This window comes from Castor canadensis, chromosome 1, assembly GCF_047511655.1.
Source record: "Castor canadensis chromosome 1, mCasCan1.hap1v2, whole genome shotgun sequence".
NCBI lineage: Eukaryota > Metazoa > Chordata > Mammalia > Rodentia > Castoridae > Castor > Castor canadensis.
This window is the reverse complement of record NC_133386.1, coordinates 8,598,519-8,623,561: the sequence shown is the minus strand read 5'-3', so window position 1 is coordinate 8,623,561 and position 25,043 is coordinate 8,598,519. Positions and strand designations below refer to the sequence as shown.

General features: G+C 41.8%; 1 long non-coding RNA gene across 15 annotated transcripts in view; it reads left to right on the top strand.

Moving 5' to 3' along the window:
* LOC141422604 (uncharacterized) overlaps positions 1-25,043 on the top strand; it is a 182,860-nt gene that overhangs the window by 110,397 nt on the left and 47,420 nt on the right. For 9 of the 15 annotated variants that reach the window (XR_012447297.1, XR_012447287.1, XR_012447296.1 and 6 more), the window contains one exon: positions 14,638-14,713. The exons of 3 other annotated variants lie outside the window; for them this stretch is intronic. This is a non-coding gene — a long non-coding RNA (uncharacterized lncRNA). Of the gene's footprint in view, positions 1-3,834; positions 3,938-14,637; positions 17,948-25,043 lie in introns of those variants that run through there. 3 more of the 15 variants (XR_012447286.1, XR_012447299.1, XR_012447290.1) reach the window with 2 other exon arrangements.

Sequence of the window (25,043 nt, the reverse complement as noted above, 5' to 3'; positions counted from 1 at the left end):
CCGATTACAGAGAAAAATGAGCTTTCGTGGCTTAAGATCAGGCGTGAGGCATAGGGGCCCAAGGTTGGCCAGGAGACATCCCAATGGGGAGTCTGAGGGAATTTTGGAAGGTCCAACTCCCATGGTGAAGGCCTGACCTGAGGAAAGATATGGTGGGCGTCCCCGAAATATCAGGTCCTCAGGAGAGAGAGAGAGAGATGTGGAACACAACACCCAGAGGGAACGTCTTCACCACAGGGTGGGCCACAGTCCCTAGTGGGGAATGTGGTTCCCGGGACAAAAGCGAGCTGAGAGAGAGAGAGAGAGAGATCACAGCTCTGTGTGCAAGGAGGACTCACCGAGGGAGAGAGGACCTTAAGGGAAGATTGGCCGGTGGTGGATGGCGGTTGGATGCGCGCTGGGGCGGAGGAACTTCCCCGTGAGCTAGTGAGAGAGTGGCGCTTTCTAGGATCGGGGGTCCCGGTAAAGCAGCTCAGATCCCGAGGAAAGCCGGGAAAGCAAGGTCAGTGCTGGGAACTCAACCCGATCCCAGGTTTCGGCACCAAATGTTAGGAAAAACGCCACACAAAGAAAACTCATGAGAAAACTCACGTCCAAGGGCAGGGTTTAATGGCAGGTACGAGGTAGTGCAGGAAGAAGAAAGGACAAAAGGGAAGGGGTTCAGGCCAGGCATGGCCTTTTATAGGAGAGGGAGGGTAAGGGGTTGGCGCATGGGGGGGGGTCCCTGATGGAGGTGGAGCTTGTTTTTGGGAGCACGGGAAACCTTGTTAAGGGGGGGAATGGCTCCATTTTCCATGAGGTGCTGCTAATTTATAAAATGGCGGCATTATTGTTCTATCACAAGCCCTCAACACTGTGGCAAGTTTACGATTTTTGAGCTCCATTTTCCTAATCTGCAAAATGGGCATACTAGAATTTGTCTCTTAGGATTTGTTGTGAGGATTAAAAGCATTAATAAAAGTTAAGTCCTTAGAAACATCCCTGGTAAATGCTAACCTTTGTATCTTTGAAGTTTGTGGTCTAAAGTAAATGTTGCCATTGTATAAGTCACACTAATATGAAGGTGTATGGTAAATGCTGAAGGTAAAAACACTACTGGCAGATTTTAGAGCTGGTCACTTAATTTGGAGGAAATTTCGAAAGGGCTAAAGGAGAAATAAATGATAAGCGATTGTAACTTTGGCCAAGGACCTTGGGGGAATTGCATTCAGAGTGGCTGTGATCAAAGGCTCAAACGAGGTGCACTTGGAGACCTCTTGAGTAGGGTGTGTGTAGATGAATTGTAGAAATGCTGTAGACAGAAAAGTTGACACCATATCATGGAAATGTTGACATTACCTTATCAATCTTTTTTACTCCCATGGAACAGAATACCAATTACAAGCAGTTCCAGTGTTGAAACAATTAAGGAGTAGATTATTTCATTTAAACTCAGAGATTGAGTGCTTTTCGAGTTGGCAACTTGGGGCTCAGCACACTGTCAATAACATGTTTTTTTATCTCATCTTTCTGTCACCTTGGTCATTGGTGTGAAGATAGCTATAGAAGTACATAGAAATCTTGTCTGTTGTCTTTACTGAAACTGCAGAAACCTTGCTTGTAAACTATTAGGTGACCAGAATCAATCATGTTATGGGTAGAAATTTGGGATCTACATAGGACCACCATATTTTGATTAGACTGGGGGGCCTCAAACTTTAGGGACTTCCAGGAAGCTCTTGGCCAGGAGGAGGGGAAGAGCAAATTTGGTTTGGAGGATGCCAGCATAGGGAAGAATGGGTACTGAGTAGATAACCAATAGTGCCACACCAGCCACAGTTGGAATTTATGATAGCTACTAATGGTTCTTCTGGCTTGTAAATCCACAGCCTATTTATTTGACCTTCTCCTAGGGCAATCACATTGACCTCTGGGGCTTCTAGTATCACTCACATACTCATGGCAACAAAATACTTATCTCTAGCCTGTGTTTCTCCTTTAGGTGACAATTACTGATTTCTGTGTCCTGGACAACTGTCTTGAATGGTCTGAAACACTGATTCAGTCAGTAAATAGTGTTGAGTATCTACTATGTGCCAAGCTGTGCCAACAGATTAAAATGCTGCCTTAATTCTAGTGGATGAGACAAAACCCCCAGACCAGTGAGTAAAACATGTATGCAAGATAGTTATAAAAGCCAAGGAGAAAAAAGCAGGGAAGAAGGCTAGGTCTTGTCTGGAGGGGAGTCTAGGGATTTTAGATTGGTAGGGGAAGGATTCATTGAGATGGTGATATTCCAATAAAGATGAGAGGAGGTGAAGGAATGAAACTTGAGACTCTTTGGCAGAACATTCCTGATCAAGGAAGTGGTGAGTGCGAAGTTCTCAGGCAGGCACATACCAGGCATGTTGGATAAGGGTAGGAGGTGAGTGAGGGTGGAGCTTGAGCAAAGGGGAGTTGAAGTCAGGGACCAAATTGTGCCCTGTTGAGGATCAGTGCAAAGGCTTTAGTGCTTACTACAGGGTTAAAAGCCCCTGGAAGGTTTTGAGTAGACACTTGACATAATTTGATAGAGTAAAGTAGGGCAAGGGTATGCCTCTCAGGGCAGACCTGAGAGGAAGCTGTTACCCCGCATGACTGGCTGAGATGTGGCTGGGATCAGTAACGACGTAGAGAATGGTGAGAGGGGTTAGATCCTGGGTCTGTTCTGATGGTAGAAACGGATTAGATGTTGGCACCAGAGAAAGAAGGGAGCCAAAGATGACCCTACAATTTATGACTAAATGTTGGACATTGTGTATAAAAAGTTACACAGAGGCTCTGGCTGATGTTCTTTTTTCCAGAGAGGATCAAACTCAGGGCCTCATGCATGGTAGGCATGAGCTCTACCAACTGCATGCTATCCCCAGTGCAAGGACTTAATTTTATTCTGGCTGGCAGTTGGAGTAGGAGCAGATGACCCTTAATCAAGGATTTGGATTTTTGTGAGGGTTGATATTTTTTTCCAGTTTGACCTTATCCTAAAGCATAGGACTTTCTGTTCCTTCTTGACAAGAAGCCTGGGATGTTTAACAGGTTCCCAATCTTTGGGTGATCTTGAACTCTGTTTTTTGTATCTCCAGCTCTATAATATTGTTGAAAGGGCTACTTAGCTCTTTAGCCATTTAGCAATTTCTAGTGTGTGTATTTTTAATTTGCTAGTGCTCTTCAAGCTTATAATTCAGCAAATACCTCAAAGACTAAAAGCCAAGCAAAATGTCAGACTGTCTTCTCTGTAATCCCCCTATCTTTGGTGTCCTGTCCCTTCAAGTCCTGTCCGATGTTCTCAACTCCAGTTTTTCTCTTCCAGGTCTGAAAGATGCCTGACAACTCTAGGTCATTGTTTTCTCCTTGCCTTAAATGCCTTGCACAGACACTTAGAAAAATGCCCCAAGGAGGAAAAGCAATAGAAAAGTTCCATACCAGTTTATGTATTTCCCTTCTCCCTGCCATCACATACTGACTGTACAGATTGCTATTCCAATGACTAAACTGATTTTTTTTGTTGACCAGAGTAACTAGAAGAATCAGCTGCCATTTACTGGTAGGAAACACTGGAGAGGAAGGGGTTTTGGAATAAGCATTGGAAGCCCAATTTTGGGCCCATTAAGCTTGAGAGGCTCATTAGTCATTCAGATAAGAATAATTGAGTAGACCATCAGATGTGGGAGTCTAGAATTCAGGGGATTGGTCCAAAGTGGAGATAAGGGTTTTGACTCAACAGCAAGTAGATGCTATTTAAAGTCATGAAACAAGATTACTAAGGGAGTATAGAGTGAACAGTGACGAGTCTTTGAGCTACTCTAATACTTACAGGTCAGGAAGATGAGGAGTAACCATCAAGGGAGAAGGACAAAAGAAGAAAAGTGACAAAAGAGAAGGAGAAATGAAGAAAGTCTGGTCACTTGAGAATCAAGTGGTGAGTGTTTGAAGGAGAGGGAGTAATCAACTAATACTGAGGCAGGAAATTTAGGGAAAGTATCCAAACCAGGTCACGGGGAATAGGTGGCCTCCTTGCTGATCATCTCACAGGGAACAGGTAGGTGGTCTAGCTCCATCTGGGAAAGCCCCAAGATGCCCCTTTTGAAATAGCATTTTCATCTAAACCCAAACAGGGACATGCAGGCAAGGGTCTGTAATTATAGCTCACTAGATTCACATGCACATTCAGTTACCAAAAGCCACTCCTAAGTACCACCCAAATCTCCCCTTGCTCATCCCTCGCTATAAATATCCATCTAAAACCAACGCACTGGTGCTCTTGAGCTACAGGTACTGCTCTTAAACTACCTTGCTCTGAGCCTGTTCCCCACTCTTCATTGGGGACCGTACTTTCCTGCTTTCACTCTCTCACTCTCAATAAAACTCTGCTACTACTTTGTAATCTGTGTATCTCCATCTAGTTCTTTGGGACATCAAGGACCTGAGATCTTGACCAGGGTACCACCCCCTGGTAACAATGCAATTCATAGGCCAACTTGGCAACAGGGAGGTAGCTGGTGATCTGTGGAGTTGTGGAGGAGAAAACTCAAGTATAGAGGATTCAGAAAAGAATGGGCAGAGAGAGATTTGACTCAAGAAAGAGTAGCTGGAAGGAAATTGGGTCAAGAGAAGGTTTTACATTTTTTTAGTGGGAAAATTGTATGTAATTTGGCTTAAACCTTTGTCTGTTTGACCCTAGAACCTATGGCTAAACTGTCAGCTTGTGGTGCTTATTCTCTTTCGACCTGAGAACCCCCTGTTGCTTCCTTTGCATTTTCCTTCCCACCTCTCATTCTATATATCCTAACAACCACCAAATCAACCAGAAAAGAAAAACAAGAAAAATTTGGGGGAATGATAAAAGCTATGATAAAAACAAAACAAGATGTTGTGATAGGCATCCTAAGTGACTGCTTTACATTAAGTGATAGAAAAGCCCTGAGATGGTAATGTTTAACAGAGTCCTGTGTGATGTAGGAAGGAATCAGCCACGTGGAGTTTTGGGGAAGAGCAGTCCAGGCAGAGGTGAGTGGCTAGGGTGCTGTTCCTGAGGAAGGAGCAGGCCTGTCATGGAGAGGAGCAGGGGAGCAGGGTGGCCAGATGTGGAGGTCCTGAGGACAAGGATTAAGTGAGCTTTGAGAGGGTCTGGGGGCGGTGAGGAGTCAAATCATCAGGCCTTGTGGGATGGGGGAGGTGTTAGGATTATGAGGAGCTATTGAAGGGCTTTAAGGGAGGATGAGATGACTTGAGTTATGTTTTACAAAGATTATTATTTGCTGTGTGAAGACTAGATTGTAAGAGGTAACAAGTTAGAGACTAGTTAAGAGGGCATTGCCATAGTGTAGAGAGGAGAGGTTGACAGGGAAAATGGAGAGAAGGGGTACCTTTTGAGATATTTTGGAGAATGAATTAAGATAGTTTACTAATGGGTTAGATGTGGGGGGCAGGGAATAGAGGGGTACAAGATGACCACTAAGCTTTTGGCTTGAGTAAAGTGACAAAATAATCACATCATTCACTGAGATGCAGTCAACGGGTGGAAGGAGAAGGAAATCAAGAGTTCTCTTTTGGACGTGTTAATTTTGAGATGCTATTGGACATCCAAATGCACATACCAAATTGGCAGGTTAGGGATGTGAGTGTGGAGTTCCACAGAGGTGTGGGTAGAGAGAGAAATTTGAGCATTTAGAGAGCTCTAAGTCTTTAAAGGTAGAAGGGAAACAGTGTGGTTTGTTGAACCAAGGGTTTCAGAACATTGTGCTCAACATGATCTGGGAGGTTAAGGAAGATGAGAATTGAGAAGTAACCATGGGGTTTGCCAACAGGGAAGTCATCTGTGAACGTGACAGTCACAGCAGTTTCTTTGAGGTAGTGGGGACTAAAGCCCACAGAGTGTCTGAGGACAGCATCTGGTTTCAGAAGTAGAGTCTGTAAGCATGGAGTATTCTTCTCAGAAGTTTGTCTATCGTCTTAACTCAGTGAAGTGCATAAGACCTTTGGACAAGTCTCTTAACTGAAAATGGGTAGCACATGAATTCATTTTGTCCACAAGGTGTCACTAATTCTTTACTGGCTTCATTAAATCAAATAACTGCACAGGTATACATTGCATTAGTGAAATACCACTTAAAAATGACATTTACAAAACAGACAAATCAGAAGAGTTATTTACACCGCTGACTCTTTAAGGACCAGGGTCGGGTCCATTTGACAAGTGTGCACAGGTGTAAAGTGGTGCGTTGAACTCTAGTCCTGTATTTAGAATAAGAAGACTTGAGTTCAACTCCAGTTGGCACTCACTTGATGTGTGACCTCATGCAAAATTTAATTTTTTTGTTTGCAATACTGGGGTTTGAATTCAGAGCCTTGTGCTTGCTAGGCAGATGCTCTGCCACATCTCCAACCCTTTTTTTCCTCTGCTTATTTTTGAGCTAGGGTCTTGTGTTTATGCCTAGGCAAGCCTGGACAGTCATCCTCCTACCCACGCCCCCCAGGTAGGAGAGATTACAAGTAGGTGGGATTACAGATGTGCATCATCATATCTTACTGGTAATTGGTTGAAAATGGAGTTTTGCTGACTTTTTGCCTAGACTGGCCTCAAACCATAATCTTTCTGATCTCTGCCTGCTGAGTACCTGCATTATAGGTATGAGCCACTCTACCTGGCCTTAAATTATTATTTGTCTTATTTTATTATTGTTTGTTATTTTGAAACCAGAGACATCTGCCCTATCCACCTCACTCAACTAATTTTGTGACTCAGAGAGATAATAAATGTTTAGAAAATTGTGAAGTGCTATATAACGTTTAAAAATTATAAATGTTATCTATGCCCAACTTTATAGAAATAAAAATATGACATAGAGAAGTTGTATTACTGAGAACTCTCAGTTGCTTCTGTCAGAAATCCAGTTTGACCTTGCTTGGCAAAAGGGGATATTTAGGAGTGCACAGGGTGGTTTATCACATGCCTTCAGGAACAGCAGCACTGTTGGTGGGCTGCAGGTATCACTGGGGTCAGAACTCTGAGTGATGGTTATGTGTGGTCCCCTTCATTCCTCTTTGCTTCTTTCTATCTGTGTAGTTTTTTCTTTTTTGGTAGCTCCTGGGGTTTGAACTCAGGACTTCATGCTTGCTAGGCAGGTGCTCTACCACTTGAGCCACTCTGCCAGCCCTGTTTCTTTCTGTCTGATATCTTTATTCAGCTGGGCTCTAATCTGATTTCTCCACCTCATGGGGAACATTTTGCTGTGAAGATTACAGGACATCTACAGAACAACACCCTAGAGGGTGAGAAGGTAAGAAGCCAGGGCTGGAGAGCTAGATGCTATAGAATTATCTCAGTTTATAAATTTTGGATTCACTAATGGTTAACTTTTTAAAGTATAAAACTCAAGTGCTTTGAGACAGTCCAATATGCTGTATCTTCATATCTTTTTTTCTTGAATTTGACAGCATTGTTATCTGTTTCTGCAAAAGGTTGAATTTGTAAAGGGTTTAGATAAAGAGATAGATGTACCTAATTTGGAATAAATAAAAGATTAGAAATGAAAAATTACAAACTGAAAAAGAATATATGAAAACAATTCCATTTACAATAGCCTCAAAAAAAAATCAAATACCTAGGTGTAAACCTAACAAAAGATGTGAACGACCTCTACAAGGAAAACTATACACTTCTGAAGAAAGAGATTGAGGAAGACTATAGAAAGTGGAGAGATCTCCCATGCTCATGGATTGGTAGAATCAACATAGTAAAAATGTCTATACTCCCCAAAGTAATCTACATGTTTAATGCAATTTCCATCAAAATTCCAATGACATTCATTAAAGAGATTGAAAAATCTACCGTGAAATTTATATGGAAACACAAGAGGCCACGAATAGCCAAGGCAATACTCAGTCAAAAGAACAATGCTGGAGGTATCACAATACCTGACTTCAAACTATATTACAAAGCAATAACAATAAAAACAGCATGGTACTGGCACAAAAACAGACATGAAGACCAGTGGAACAGAATAGAGGATCCAGATATGAAGCCACACAACTATGAGCAACTTATCTTTGACAAAGGAGCTAAAAATATACGATGGAGAAATAGCAGCCTCTTCAACAAAAACTGCTGGGAAAACTGGTTAGCAGTCTGCAAAAAACTGAAACTAGATCCATGTATATCACCCTATACCAAGATTAACTCAAAATGGATCAAGGATCTTAATATCAGACCCCAAACTCTTAAGTTGATACAAGAAAGAGTAGGAAATACTCTGGAGTTAGTAGGTATAGGTAAGAACTTTCTCAATGAAACCCCAGCAGCACAGCAACTAAGAGATAGCATAGATAAATGGGACCTCATAAAACTAAAAAGCTTCTGTTCATCAAAAGAAATGGTCTCTAAACTGAAGAGAACACCCACAGAGTGGGAGAAAATATTTGCCAGTTACACATCAGACAAAGGACTGATAACCAGAATATATAAGGAACTTAAAAAACTAAATTCTCCCAAAACTAATGAACCAATAAAGAAATGGGCAAGTGAACTAAACAGAACTTTCTCAAAAGAAGAAATTCAAATGGCCAGAAAACACATGAAAAAATGCTCACCATCTCTAGCAATAAAGGAAATGCAAATTAAAACCACGCTGAGTCCACCTCACCCCTGTTAGAATAGCCATCATCAGCAACACCACCAACAACAGGTGTTGGCGAGGATGAGGGGGAAAAAGGAACCCTTTTACACTGTTGGTGGGAATGTAAACTAGTACAACCACTCTGGAAAAAAATTTGGAGGCTACTTAAAAAGCTAAACATTGATCTACCATATGATCCAGCAATACCACTCTTGGGGATCTACCCAAAAGACTGTGACACAGGTTACTCCAGAGGCACCTGCACACCCATGTTTATTGCAGCACTATTCACAATAGCCAAGTTATGGAAACAGCCAAGATGCCCCACCACCGACGAATGGATCAAGAAAATGAGGTATCTATACACAATGGAATTTTATGCAGCCATGAAGAAGAATGAAATGTTATAATTCGCTGGTAAATGGATGGAATTGGAGAACATCATTCTGAGTGAGGTTAACCTGGCCCAAAAGACCAAAAATCGTATGTTCTCCCTCATATGTGGACATTAGATCAAGGGCAAACACAACAAGGGGATTGGACTTTGAGCACATGATAAAAGCAAGAGCACACAAGGGAGATATGAGGATAGGTAAGACACCTAAAAATTAGCATTTGTTGCCTTCAACGCAGAGAAACTAAAGCAGATACCTTAAAAGCAACTGAGGCCAATAAGAGAAGGGGACCAGGAACTAGAGAAAAGGTTAGATCAAAAAGAATTAACCTAGAAGGTAACACCCACGCACAGGAAATCAATGTGAGTCAACTCCCTGTATAGCTATCCTTATCTCAACCAGCAAAAACCCTTGTTCCTTCCTATTATTGCTTATACTCTCTCTACAACAAAATTAGAGATAAGGGCAAAATAGTTTCTGCTGTGTATCGAGGGGGTGGGGGAGAAGGGAGGGGGTGGGGTGGGTTGTAAAGGAGGGGTGGGGGGAGGGGGGAGAAATTACCCAAGCATTGTATGCACATATAATAATGAAACAATAAAAATTAAAAAAAATGAAAAATTACAAAAAGCTAGGTATAATTTGCTTACAAAAGAAATCTCTTAATTTAAAACTTTTTAACAATATTTCTTTAAAAGACCTTCTGATATGAAATATGCACTAATTTTAAAACCTTTGAGTTTAACTTAACCCTTCAGGAGTGTACACACACATACCACAAACACACACACTACACACGGCATTATCACGAGGTGTATTATATGCTATATTTCTTTTACTACCCCCCCACCAATGCTAATTGCTTATAACCAAAAAATCTTAAGTAGAACTCCTAGCTGGGCGCCAGTGGCTCACGCCTGTAATCTTGGCTATTCAAGAGGCAGAGATCAGGAGGATCATGGTTCAAAGCCAGACTGGGCAAATAGTTCACGAGACCCTATCTTGAAAATAACCCTTCACACGCACGCACACACACACACACACAATAGGGCTGGTGGAGTGGCTCAAGGTGAAGGCCCTGAGTACAAATCCCAGTACCAAAAAAAAAAAAAAATACAACTCCTAATAATTCTTTTCTGTGTACCAATTAATTAATCATAAGTCACCTTAGTTTTCTTTGAGATCTCCTCTGAAAGTAAATTCTTCCATCCTGCTTCCTTAGCAGGAAGCAGAATTAAGTTTTTATTAACTTGTTTATGCTGAATGCGTGGAGCCTCTCTTCCTGGCTCTGAGGTTACACTGGTCTCCAGGTGGTGGAGACACTAGGGCAGTTAAGTCCCCTGCCTGCCAAATGGGAGCCATCTCAGAAATCTGGACATTTCCTTACCTGGGAGGCTGCTGTCTCCCCCTCTGAGTCTTCACACGGCTCACTTGGTGTCTGAAAATACGGGTACCATGGGGAGATTATGCTCTACTATATGTTAGACTGCTTGCACAAGTTCTTAAACATTCAGGTCTCTTCAGCAAGAAATTAATGTAATACATAGGGCATAGCTAGGGCTTCCAAACTGTGTTCAAAGATACTTGCTGAAATTATGTCTTCATCCCTGGAATAGTTTTAAAAGTCAGGGTTGGAGATTCCTGGCTTCAAATGGCATGAACTGAAGTTGGGATTTCTCCTAAGGCAGCAGGGATGGAGAATGTCCCATTTTGGTCTGGAAGAGCACAGAAGATGGAAACGGGGACGGCAGAGGGGAGTGGTGTATAGTGGCCTGTGTTTTAACCGGAACAGGGATTGATGATGCACCCAGGTAGATCAAGAGTGAGGCTGAGGGCTTGATCTGCCAGTGAGCACTGGGCCTGTGTTATTTCCCTTGCTGGAGGATGAGAAGGGTGAGGAGGAAGAGGAACAGGAGAAACATGAAGTATGGAAAAAAAACCTGTCAAACAGGAGAGAGACAGCAGGCGTCGAACAGCCAGAGAAAGACTGATTTCTAGAAGCGAAACTGTTTGGTTTCTCTAAAGACATACTTGGTACCACCTGTGAATAAGAGCAGAGAGCCATAATGAGAACTCTAAAGATTAAAAAGGCAACTGGATGAGAAAATAATATTTGTAGGCAAAACCTTTTTCTTTTTTGGTGGTGCTGGGGGGTTGAACTCAGGGCCTTCTGATTCTGAGGCAGGCACTCTTCCAACTTGAGCCACTTCTCCAGCCCTTTTATGTTGGTTATTTTTTGAGATAGTCTTGCTTTTTTAGTTGTTGTTTCTTTTTTGATGCTGGAGATTGAATCTAGCGCCTCGTGCATGCTAGGCAAATGCTCTACCACTGAGCTACAACCCAGCCTGAGTCTTGCTTTTTGCCTTGACTGGCCTGGACCGCATTCCTCCCGTTTGTGTTTTCCCACACAGGTAGAGTTACAGGGTGGACCACTGCACCTAGCTATTGGTTGAGATGGGATCTTGCAAACTTTTTGCCTGAGCTGGCCTGGACTTGTAGCCTCCCATTTTTTGCCTCCTGAGTAGCTGGGATTACAGGCTTGATCTGCTGTGTCCCCAGCCCAATAATATTTTTTTGTGTGCTTACCATGTGTCAAGAATTGTACTAGGGGCCAAGAATTTAATGCTGAATAAAACCTCACAGTGTTCTTCCTCACAATCTAGTGAGGTACCAGACCAGGGAGCAGCAGCACACAGTGGCGTGAGACCTGTGATAATAGGGCACGATAGAAGCACAAAGACCCTTGAGCTTTGCTGGGAGTCAGGCAGACTTCCTGTGTGAAAGGATCCATAACTCAGAACATAGGAAACTGTAAAGTTTGTCAGAAGATGTGAGGTAGAGAGCAGGGGCATTCTGGCAAAAGAATACCATGTGTGTGATGTAGAGGTGCTGTAGCATTTTGAGGAACTGAGAGAAATCCAACATGTCTCAGCCAGAGTATAAGGTAGGGGTACCAAGAAATAAGTAATTAAAAGGAAATATAAGTTGAAGATGAGAGGATCATGGTTAGAGGTCAAGCAGGGCAAAAATGTTAGCAAGACCCTATCTCAAAAAATAAGCTGGGTGTTGTGATGCTTTTCTATAATATCAGCTATGAGGGAGACAGAGTTAGGAGAATCATGGTCCAAGGCCAGCCACTGGCAGAAAGGGAGAGACCCTATTTAAAAAATAAAACAAAAAGGCCTGGGGTTGGGGCTTGCGGATGGGGGACATGACTTAAGTGTAGAGCACCTCCTAGCAAGTGTGAGGCCTTGAGTTTAAATTCCAATGCCATCAAAAAAGGGAACTTTAATATTTAAAATAAAAACCAGAGCTGCAATCAACATTACAGAGAGTATTGTTGAATGTCAAATTAGTGATTTAAAGAAGCAACCTGAGAAATGTTCACAGAGTACAGAGGAAAGGGTTAACAATAATAGCCAGCTTGGGAGAAAATGATAGCTGTACAGGAGAAGGGGTCCTGAGTATTCCTGTGGGAAAATTCAAGAACTAAAGGCCCCTCAATCAACAAGTGTTTCCAGAGTTGACAAAGTACCTGGATATGCAGATCAAAAGAATGAACCACAATCCAAGGGAGGCTGATAGCAGCATTTGAATATTATAAGGACACAGGAAACAGATCACATGAGCACTAAGCAGAAAGAAGCAAGTTACCTATTCAGGAATGAAAATCCCACTGAAGATCAGAAGGCAACTAAACAACCTCAAATAGGGTTTTCAGAGGGAAACGTTGGGGCCAGCCTCAGATCCACCAGTGTCCAAAGCCACAGCACATACTTGCAGATTTGCAAGGCTATCCTGTCCTTTCACTAAAAAAATTCTTGATGAGTTCTACTATCCTAAAGAGTAGTCCAAATACAAAAAACTCAGTAATGGGAAAGCATCGTGGTCGTCATGATCAGGGACGTCTGAGACTGACTTTATTCACTTCAGATCCAAAAGCAGGCACTTACTGACCCTGTGGGGTATATCAGTTCTGCAGCCTGGGTTGAGGTGGGGCCTGTAGAACTTCCCTAGTCTCCTCTCGAAGTTCCCCCATTACTTAGAAAATGTATTTCTCACACCATGTGCTTTACCTCTGTTTCAGAAGAAATTTCCTTTTAGATGAGGGCTTACAACTGATTTGATCCTGCCATCTGTTCATACTGGCATCATGGTTTTCATGGTTTTCTTGGCATCATGCCAAGAGGACAGCATGCCTCTTTCTTTCTCATGGCTGCAGCTGCATAGTGCAGCGTACAGACCAGTTGAAGTGCTAAGAGCCTCACACATTGTCTGCACTCTCACACCTTGCCATTACCTGATTCTAAGACCAGTAAAACATCTGTCAACAATCAGTGAGTCAGTAAGTGTCACTTTATGTTGTCTTCCACTTGGGACTTCTGAATGTCTCTGTTGCCTATGCTTGGACTCAGTATGTTCATTTTGTAAATACAATGTGATTATTTGGAAATGTAAATCATCTGTTTTTTACATCTTAAAGAAAATCTCAGTGTTGGGCACTGGTGGCTCATGCCTGTAATCCTAGCTACTCAGGAGGCAGAGATCAGGAGGATCGTGGCTCCAAGCCAGCCCAGGAAAACAGCTCTCGAGACTATCTTGAAACAACCCTTCACAAAAAAGGGATAGTGGGGTGGCTCAAGGTGAAGGTCCTGAGTTCAAATCACAGTACCTCAGAAGAAAATCTCAGACCATGTGCCTGGTGGCTCACCCCTGTAATCCTAGTTACTCAGGAGGGATCAGAAGGATCACAGTTCAAAGCCAGCCTGATAGTTGGAGAAATTTTATCTTAAAAAACCCCAGCACACACACACACACACACACACACACACACACACACACACACACACACACACACACATATATGCTGGCAGAGTGGCTCAAGTGGTAAGAGTGCCTATCTAGCAAGCATGAGGCCCTCAGTACTGCCAAAAAAAAAACCCAACCCTTCAGAATCAGAGAAATCTATCATTTTCTTTTGATCTAAGTTCATGACTCAATTCAATAAGAGATATATTTTGAAAGGCACAGAAAAATGACCAACAATCATCACACTTCTAGTTATTATTGCTGTGTAACCTCCCCCCACCCCTCTGGAATTAGTAGCTTAAATGAAGTATAAGTGTTCTCCAGAGATTTCTAGAGAACTAATAATGAGTGTGTGTACTTCGTAGAGGTGATTTATTATAAAGAATTGACTCATCTGATTATAGAGGCTCAGAAGTACCATGGTCTGCATCTGTAAGCTGGAAATGCAGGAAAGCTGGTGGTTTAGTTTCAGTCTGAGTCCAAAGGGCTGAGAACCAGGACTAAGGATGGTATGCGTCCCAGTGTAAGTTCAGGGGAGGCTGGTGTCCCAGTTTGAGCAGGCAGAGAGAACACGTTCTCCTTTACTCACGTGTGTTCTAGTCAGCCTTCAGTAGACTGGATAAGGTCCATCCAGTCCCACCTTGGAGAGGGAAATCTGCTTTAGTCAGTCTACTGGTTGAAGTGTTAATGTAATTCACAGTCACCCTTATAGACACAGGCAGAGTAATCTATGTCCAAATATCTGAGCACCCCATGGTCTTGTCGAATTGTCACAACCAATAACCATTTTATTGTGCTCACAGGTTCTGTGGATCTGGAATTTCAACAGAGCACAATGGGAATGGTTTTGTTATTACTCCATGATGCCTGGGACCTGAGGTCAGTAAGATTCAAGCTGGGGGTGACCTGATAACTGGGGACTGGAAACATCTGGAATTCTTTCATTCACTATCTGGTGCTGATGACTTGAGTATTAGGACCATGAAGCAGAGCAGTGACCAGCTTGCTGAGACTCAAAGAGAGGGGACACAGACCCCCACCTTCAATAGGAGTGTCAACAGAATTTGTAGCCATGTTTTCAAAATCACCTAATAATAAATTGCTGATGCTGATTTTGTTTGGCTCATAGGAGTTGGGAAGATGTTATGTGTAGAATTGTGTCTTCCCTCCCAATTCACATGTCAACCTAACCTCCGACACTCAGAATGCAACCTTATTTGGAAATAGGGTCTTTGATCATATGATTTGTTACATTAGAATGAGGCCACCCTGGAGTGGGGAGGGCCTCTAATCCATATGACTGGTTTCATTATAGAAGGGAAAATTTGGGCAGACTTGCACCCTGGGACAATGCCATGTGAAGATGAAGGCAGAGACCCAGGGTGATGCTTCTACACTCTACAAGCCAAGGGATGCCAAAGACCACCCACAAATCACCAGTAGCTACAGGGAAGCATGGAACAGAACCTTCACTCACAGTCCTCAGAAGGAAACCCCCAGACCCTGCCAATACCTTGATCTTGGACTTCTGGCCTCAAGAACTGTGAGACAATACATCTACTGTTTGAGCCACGCGGCCTATGGTACTTAGTTACAGAAGCTCTATCAAACAAATGTAGGTAGCTTTCAGTATTATTCCTTTCAGTATTTTTCATATTTTTAGAGAACGCGTTTCTTTAACAATGAGAGAAATAGATTCGATTTAATTTAATGCTTTCGACCTCTTTGTCCCATAAGATATGGAAAATCTACCAAAATCTTGCCATGGTTGTATCTAGGTAATGCGACTGTAGGTAATTTGTTTTATTCCTTCTTCTTCTCTATACTTAAATGTTTTCCTTAACGTGTGAATGTTACTTTTATTAGGAAGAGATAAAGAAGGTGGGATGGCTGCCTGTGAAGGTGGAATGGGCTGAGGCCTCAGTGGCTTGCCTGGGCCCTGCTGTGCCGCTCAGTAACTCTGAGCCTCTTTCCCAATGTGTGGCAGGGAACACCTCTCAGTGTTGCTGTGAGGAATAAATGAGCCATGGTACATGAATACATCCGGTGATGGAACCACCTAACTCAGGGCCTCGCGCTGGTTGCCTTCATTCTCCACCATGGATATGATAAACTGTGACTGTGACTGTGGGGTGTCTGGATGACTTAAGTACTTCAAGAGCTAAGTTTTGTTCTTTTCACTGATTGTTAGTGAAAGACTGAGGGCATTCAAAGCTAGGGAATCCAGAGGTGGCTCTTCCTATAAAGCAAAAAGGCTTGAGCTCAAGGCAATCTTGTTCATATAGTTCCCCACTACAGCTTTCGTAAGTATCCAGATAGATTCACGTGGCCATGTGGATTTGTAAAATCTGTATTTAAACTACAGTCAACTAGGTCTGCTGTCTCTTTCCATGCTGACTCTCCCTTCTGTTGGATGGCCCTGGAGTGAAGGGCTCTAGGGATTTGGGGACTAGGCTAAAGGGGATATATTTAGTTTGGGTTCAGTGAGTGGCTTAGTCCCTTTGGGCTGCTATCATAAAATACCACACACTGGGTAGCTTGTAAATGATAGAAATTTATTTCTCACAGTTCTGGAGGCTGGGTCCAAGGTGAAGGCACTGGCAGATTCCGTGTCTGGTGAAGGCCCCTTTTCCTGATTTTTAGAAGGTGTCTTCTGGATGTGTCCTCGCATGGGGTAGGGGAGTAAGGGGTCATTCTTAGACCTCTTTCACAAGGAACTAATCCCATCCATGAGGGCTCTTCCCTTATGTCCTAATCACTTCCCAAAAGTCCTGCCTCCTAATACCCTCATCTTGGGTTGGGAATTAGAATTTCTTTTTTTTTTGGTGATACTGGGGTCTGAACATAAGGCCTTGCACTCCCTAGACAGGTGCTCTACCACTTGAGCCACACCCCAGCCCTTTTTCTTTAGTTATTTTTCAGATAGTGTCTTGTGTTTTTGTCTGGGGCTAACCTTAAACCTTGATCCTCCAACCTTTGCCTCCCAAGCAGCTGGGATTACAAGCACGAGCCATCATGCCTGGTTGGGATTAGAAAAGTTCAACGTGTGAACTTTGGGGCAATACAAACATTCAGACCCTAGAATAGGGATTTATTTATGTGGTATTCAATGACTTCTTTGAATAGGTGAGTTATTGGTAGCTGTAGTGGGGTAGGAGGGGCTTCCAGAGATAATCCACCTGGCTTGAGACATGTCCTATGATAAGAATGCCACTTCCACAGTCTGACATTGACAGGATGTGGTTGTGACAGAACAAGATTTGAAATAGAGCCAGAAGGTATTCTGCAGATATTTTTTCCCCCAGATTTTACAGATCCTGTATGAAAAATACTTGTCAAAATTTGACAATCCAAAAGTCATTGACATTACAAATAGTAACTTGAGAAGCTGAAATAAGTCACACTAAACTAACAATGGTGAAAGGAACTGCATTTTTTTTAACCAAACTAAAAGAAAAACAATTGCTATTCTTTCTATAGAAAGTATTTAAAAGTCTTTATTTTTAGGAAAAAGTGACTTAAAAGGGTAAGCAGCCAAAAAATGTAGAGAAATGTGTCAGGCAGTTAATAAAAAGATGTGATTTTGGGGGGGATAAAATTTTGTTTGTTATGTCTTTCAGTTTTACTAAATTTATAATTCATGATTTTGTTTCTCATTCTAGATATTTATGTTGATGATTAAATTTGTATTTGTAGGCTTGCTTTCTTTTTTTTAAAGAGAGACTCCAAAATCATATAAACATCATGGCCTCAAAACCTCATTCTGACCAGAGGAGTCTGGTTTGCGACTGACACTTGTTCTTCTACCCAGTGATTATTCGAATCTGATGTTAATACACAGAATTATAGGCGCTCCGTTTTTTCCATTTCCTGCAGAAGAACTGAGAGTGAGAGAATGTTTGTACCAATCATTTCCTTTTGATCTGAAAGATTTCCGTGATCTCCAGCAAGAGTAAAACCGTGATTCAGAGTGTGAACTAGTGACTCTCAGCTCTCATTTTCCTAGGAAGATCTCAATATAAAAACATGCTGTGTTTTTGAATAAAAAGTAAAGTTTAAAGCTGATGGGTGGAAATTTCCTGTAAGATGAAATAAAAAACCCCTAATTCTTTCTGTTCTTGAAAATGAGAGTTGTTTTGGTCGAAGGATCTGAGATCTGAATGTATTGTTTTGAAGTGAATTTGCAGGTTGTGGTAAGGCCCGGGAGTCTAGTCTACGATTTCATTCCTTGGTGCAGCTCTCCCCCACTGTGTGCTCACATGTGCTGATGGCTCACGGTGTAAAACACAGGAAACGTGGGCATGGGTAAAAGAGTACCTTGGGTTCTATGAAAGTTTAGGTCAAGTTGGGAGTTCCTTTCCCTTTATTTCTGATCAAACACAAGCTTCCCTCATTTTGATGGAACTATTCTATGCTTTTAAAAGTATTTCAAGTCTGTGAATTAACAGACTTAATACAGAAAGAACATCAAATCTGAATCTAGCCTAGAACATTGTCCCTTACTCTGGTATGGAGTGAAAGGGCATGTCTTTCTGGGAATGGTGGTACATGTCTATGACCCCGTCTCCTTGGGGTTGAGAGTGGGAGGATCGACGTTTGAGGCAGACAAAATGTTAGCAAGATCCATCTCTACCACCAGGTCAGATGTGATGATGTGTTCCTGTAATCCCAGTGATGTGGGGGACATAGTTGTGAGAATCAAGGTCCAAGGCCCTGGGCAAAAATGGGGGACCCTATTTGAAAAATAGCTAAAGCAAAAAAGAGCTGGGGGTGTGGTTCAAGTGTTAGAGCACCTGCTTAGCAAGTGCAAGGGCCTGAGTTCAAACCCAAGTACAGCAAGCAAAATGAATTAATGAATAAATAAATAAATAAAAGGGCATGATTTTAGAATATGACAGTCCTGTGTTCAAATACTGTCTTCATCTCCTTAGCTGTGTGACCTTGTGCAAGTTACTTAATCTCATTTACCAAAACTTGGATAATAACATTCACCTCAGGAAGTGGTTGTGAGAATTAAATCAATTAGCAGTAAACTAAAGCAAAACAACAAAACAAAACAAACAAAAACAAAACCTCTCCCCTTCTAGTTAAAGTGCCCGACACACAGCAATGACTAAGGAAATGCTTAATGTAAAAGAAAGATAAGAACTTAAAGCTGCTTCAGAGGAGTGTGGAATTCAGACGATGGCAGAAGAGAAGAATCCCAGGAAGGTTAAGCCATGGAGGCACCAGGGAGTTTGGAAAGACGTGGAAGAAAGCAGATTAGTGATTCTAGTTGGAGAAATTCTGGTTCAGAGAAAGTTTCACATAAAGCCAAGGTATAAGTAGATGACTTCTGTGTAGGGAACCACTGGCATATTTTCTTAGTTGAATTAAAGGGCACGTGTCCATTAACCCAACAAGTATCTAAGGAACATTTAACATGTACCAGGGAATGTTTTTGTACCGGGGAATACAAGGAAGAGTGACATGCTTAAAGAACTTACGTCTACCAGGGGCAGAAACACGAAAGCAGTGAGGATATTCAAATGCAGGGTGAGCAGGAGGGCAGGGGGTCAGTGGGTGCTTTAGGGAGTTCTTGAGGTGAGGTGTCCACATGGAAAGAAGACAGAGGACAGTGTGGAGGACAGACATTCCAGGAAGGGAACCCAACCTCACAAAGGCACAGGTGTGCACCAACTTTGCATGTGTGTGGAGCTGCAATAGGTGACAGCTGCTATGCAAAGGCCACCTGGACCAGTGGGCTGTAAAAGGAGGGCCTGGCCCATCATCTCTAGCCACATCAGGGAAGAACGACAGTGGTTGTAGCCATGACTCCAACAGCAAATAGATGCCCTCTAGTGGAAAACCTGAAAAGCCAGGCCCAATGGCGGGATTTGGAAATTTCAGGAAACACAATGAAAGTGGGGTTTAGAAGGTGAGGCTTCCAACACTACTATACCATAAAAAATGCACGGGAAGACAGCTGAGGCCAGGACCTCCTGTTTTATAAGCCTGAGCATTGGATGGTGTGGACTTGGACCAGTAGACTGTAGTTCAAATTTTGTCTATTCTCCAAGTCTTTAATCTCCAGAAATGGCTGGAAATGTCTACAAATTAGGCCTGAAACTTGACTGTAATAACTCGTTTGAAAACTGATGTAACAGAAGGAATTTCGCACACGAACATGAACACCTATGAAACACGCTTGCCCAAGAATGGCTACATTCAGCAACACCAGTTTAGCAACTGGAGAGGAGATCCTTTTGGGTTTAGATACTCAATTTTATAGATTGTTTTGCTACTTGAAACTGCTGTAATGTTTGTTGAACAGACAAACAATCTCTGTCTTTAAAAGAATATTGAGAACATTCTTTCTAATTAAAAATCCCCAAAGGAATGAATTTAGATTCCATGCATTTCAATGTGGTCTGAGGTCTGTGGTATTTGCTGTTCTTTAAGGGATTTAGACACCTCAGTCTACTCATATAAAGTTATTCCCAGGATTTTATGTGTGCAATTCAAGTATTATACCATACTTTTTAAAAAAATCATTTCCAATCACAATGAAAGCCCTATAACTTTTTGCTACAAATCCATGGATAAAAATAATTGGGTCATCTATGAAATGATCAGAAAGAAATTAACATTGAAGACCCTCACTTGACATGTTGCTGGTTCCTTAAGACTTTGACATAGTTTCTTAATGTTTTTTGAGACATTTATATTTTTGGAAACTGGCCAGTTCTACGTATCTCTAAACCTCTCCTGTACTCGACAGTACATTTAGCATGCCAATTTTCCTAGCTATGACTGTAGTTTATCCTTTCAATAAACCTGTCATGGGGCAGGAGCACCAGCCAATGGCTGAGGACTCTTCACATAGGAGAAGGAGACACGCACCCAGGGTTATGGCTGGTAGGCTCCCACACAGAGCATTATTAACTCTGAACAAACCACAAAAGTCAGCAAGTACACGAGGGATTGGGGAGTGAACAAAAGCAGACAGAGGGGAGTTGAGTCTTGGAGGAGTGTAGGCTTTCTGTCTTTTAGCTTTGGCTAAAGGATGGGCACTGGCTCACAAGTGAGTGTGTTCTTTCCCATGGAAAGCTTTCCATATTTCTGGAGGACATCAGGCACTGGAGCCTGGGGTAATTATGGTCAAAGAGTTAGGGAGAATCCCAGAGGGGACAGAGCAGAGAAAGAGACGTTTGAACTCTGACCAAGTCTCTAACTGTGCCATGAACCACATGTGCACAGGCCGATTTTAAGCAGATTGCAGCTAAGATGTACAGTACTGAATGAGATTTGAATTGCTGTCTATCACAGGAGACATGGAGTTTATCAATTGATAATAACTAAGTTAATTGCCTGTTAAAATATCAACAGTCTTGGGATGAATACAACAGAATTCAGTTCTTGACTGCAGAACACCAACAATGATCAAGATATAATTCCAAACTACTGAAGTCTGAAGAACTAGGAAAAGATGACCTGTTTTCAACAGTCTTTATGAAAAGGGCAATTTTAGATTAATACTCTTCACGAATATAGTTGAAAAAAAATCTTAACAAAGTTTAGGAAATCAACTCTAACAAAATGTTGGGGCAATGTTAAAGCAATTTGTTAAAGACAGTACATCATAGCCAATTAGTTTATCCCAGGAATTCCTAATTTGGTTTAACATAAACAAATCAATGAAACGCACTATATTAACAGAATAAAGGAGAAAAACCATATGCTTATTTTCATAGGCACAAACAAACTACAACAAAATTCAACATCCATTCATAGAAGAAAAATGTCATCAAACTAAGAATATAGGGTACCTCTTCAAACTCATAAAGAACACTATGAAAAACCTACAGCTAGCTTCATACTGCAAGGTAAAATATTGAATAAAATACTACTAATATCAGGAAAGAGGAAAATGAGTGCATTTCACCATTTCTACTCAACATTGAATTGGAGGTTCTAGACATTACAATAAAGGAAGAAAAAATAAAATGACAAAGATTGAAAAGGAGGAAATGAAATTCTCATTTGCAGAGAATGTGATTACACACATAGAAAATCCCAAGGATCTATAAAACAATGTCACGAGTCTGTGAAAAATGCAAATTGAGCCACAGCAAGGTACGCAGATAACTAGAATAAACTTATTAACATAACCAACCCAAATCTGACAACACCAAGCACTACCGATGCTGTGTGCTGCATTTTTACTGTGGTGGTGTTTTCATGGGTGTATTTATCAGGTAAAACTAATCAAATTGTACAGTCTGAATGAATGAGGTTAACCATACATAAAAATACCTCAAAAAGTTGATAAAATATAAGCCAATAGCAGAAGAACAGAGTATTATCTTTTTCGTTTTTCAGTGCTGGGGATTGAACCCAGGGCCTTGCATTTGCTAGGCAAGTGCTCTACCAGTTTATTACCTTGATAAAGGACCAAAGATAAGAAGCAGCTTAGCAGCCAGGCACAGTAGCTCACATCTGTAATCCTAGCTACCTGGGAAGCTGAGATTGGGAGGGTTGAGGTTCGAGGCCAGCCTGGGCAAATAGTTCATGAGACCCCATTTCCAAAATAACCAGAGCAAAATGGACTGGAGGTGTGGTTCAAGTAGCAGACACCTGTTTTACAGCATGAAGCCCTTAGTTCAAAGCCCAGTCCCATTTTAAAAGAAAAAAAGCAGCTTAGGTTCTTATTAAAGACGACATTCACATAGAAAGGGGGGCTAGGCTCAGACTTCGGTTCTCACCCCAGCCTCTTCCTTCCAAGTAGACCATGCTGCTGTGTACAAGATGTAGGGATGAAGGAGAAGAAGCATGTCCTGATAATCAACCTCTCTCAGTTCTGTCCTAAACTGTGACATCAAAACAGTTCCCCAGAAAGGTTTGGACATGTCTTTAACTGGGAACAGTTTCAATATTTTAAAACAGCTTCCTCATTTTCCTTTCTCTTCTGTAATTGCAGAAAGAGCCAATTTCAATTGTATACAAAGAGTACTTATTGAAATAGAAAGTATATATTGAAATAGAAAAGTCAAATGATATATATTGCTAGGGAATGTGACTAAAGAGCTTTTGCTACACAGCTTCCTACCAATTTCTGCAACCACAGAGAACTTTTTTGGGAACTATTTAAATTGTGTGTCTAGACTGGACTTGTGTATGAACACGGAGAGAATCAGAACCTGAACAGAGTGCACTGATGTGATTCCTTTTAGAATTAGCCACCATTTCTTCTCAGCTTATCATTTTTAATATTTTTTATTTCCTATATATGTTACATTTTTTTTTCTGTAATTTTCTTGGGCTTAAATGCTACATTCATTATAATTTGATATTTTTTCATCAAAAGGGCATTTAATCATTTTGAAATTAAGTGAAAAATTGTAACATCATATTTGATATTAGTGTTAAGATTCCACGTAAGAAAAAAATGAAAGATAATTTCAGGGAAGAGCACACACTCAGCTGTGAGAACCAGCCTCTGCCATCTAAGTGAAGCTGAATCACTTCATCTTTCAAACTTTCTAATATTTTCTCCGTTAACTGGATCTGGATGGGGCACTTAATTTGATTTTAGGGAAGCAAATGAGAAGATGAGCAAATCATGGGCAATAACGTAAATTTTGTGTTCTCGCAGAGAGCTAGGCTTTATTGACTGTTGATGGGTTTCAGGTACTGTGACAACATGCCTTTATGCCTACTGTCTCATTCAGGCTTCCTAGCATTGAACAGATGCAAAAGAGTAGTAATTTGTCTGCGTAAGGGTGAGTGGTAGATTCAAGGTTTGAATACAGTCAGTCAGCCTGTCTCTGGAGACTGTGCTCTGCAGCTCCTCCCGTCCTTCCAGGACTGGGGTCTTTGCTGTTATCTGTACACACTCCGTGCTCAATCCCACCTTCAATAGCAATGAATAACAATCATTGTTTCCATACCCTCACCAGCACAGCACATTCAACTTTTAGATTTGTCACCTCTGATGCATGCTGTAGTTACCTCATTTCAGAGGTGGAGAAACTGCTACTGGACACGTGGAGAGCCTTGTCCATGGAAGCAGGTTTGGGGCATTCACAGACTTAGGTTCTGTGAATTGGGGTCACACATTCTTTCTACGTCAATGCATTATCTTTTTTTCTGCTGCAGAGATGTTAACATTCCATGTTCCTTTTCTCTAGCAAGACTTTGTACTTGCAGGTGTGCTGCCTCTCAGTGCCCCCCCACCTTTGTAGTCTCAACAGGTACAGTCTGCACCTCCTGCCCCTGGTGTTTCCCCACTTACATTTAATTTAACTAGTGTTCTGGAGTAGAGAAAATGCAGGGTCTCGATCCACACTTGAAGTATTGTGAAAGCGACTCCCTCTCAGAAGATGAAGAATTAAGATCACATAATCCCAATAAAAAAGAAACCTCCACAATGTAGGGTCCCATCTGATGTGGGTTCCCATGTGCTTGACTCTTCAGGAGGAAGGCATGTACTGGCAGCTCTTCCAGTGTGATCACAGTCAGGGACTTCATCTAGTTATGCTTTTAATTGTGTATTAAGACAGACAGTGTTTCTAACACTTTTTGGACATTTTCATTTCTGGCTGTGGGAAGCACTGTGGCTGTTACTGATTGCTTGCAGTATTAGTGCTGCAAATCCTAGCTGCTACTTCAGCTGCTCTGGTAACCTGTGTGGTGTTGCTGAGCTGTAGCCCAAGCCAACATTTCTAGATTACACTTTAATTTCTTCTAGTCCTGGGCAGTGCACAGTGTGTCACTGCAGACAATCATAGTGTATCTTGTGCTAACTCACCCTTCCCCCTCTTGATAGGAGGAGAGGAAATTTCCCAGAGATCAAATCTGGGTTTCGGGTTAATCGCTGATGAAGGCCTTTACTTCTGAGCTGCTTTTCCCATCTACCTTGCATTGGGGTGCCAGGACATTTGTGATTGCCCAACTTGTCATTGCACAGGACCTTAGGACATCCATGGAGGACAGAATTCTGGTGTTCCCGAATCCTTGACTAAACTGTATGTTAGTATCATCCTAATCTTCCTGGAAGTTTTAGCCCTCTGGTTATGGTGAAGTATTAAAACTTGATGGTGTAATCAAGGTATCATTAAGTGCTATTTTGTAAAATGTAGGATTCTGAAATGAATTGTGCCCCCACCTCAAAATGTACATGTTTACATCCTAACCCCAGTACCTGAGAATATGACTGCTTTTGGAGATA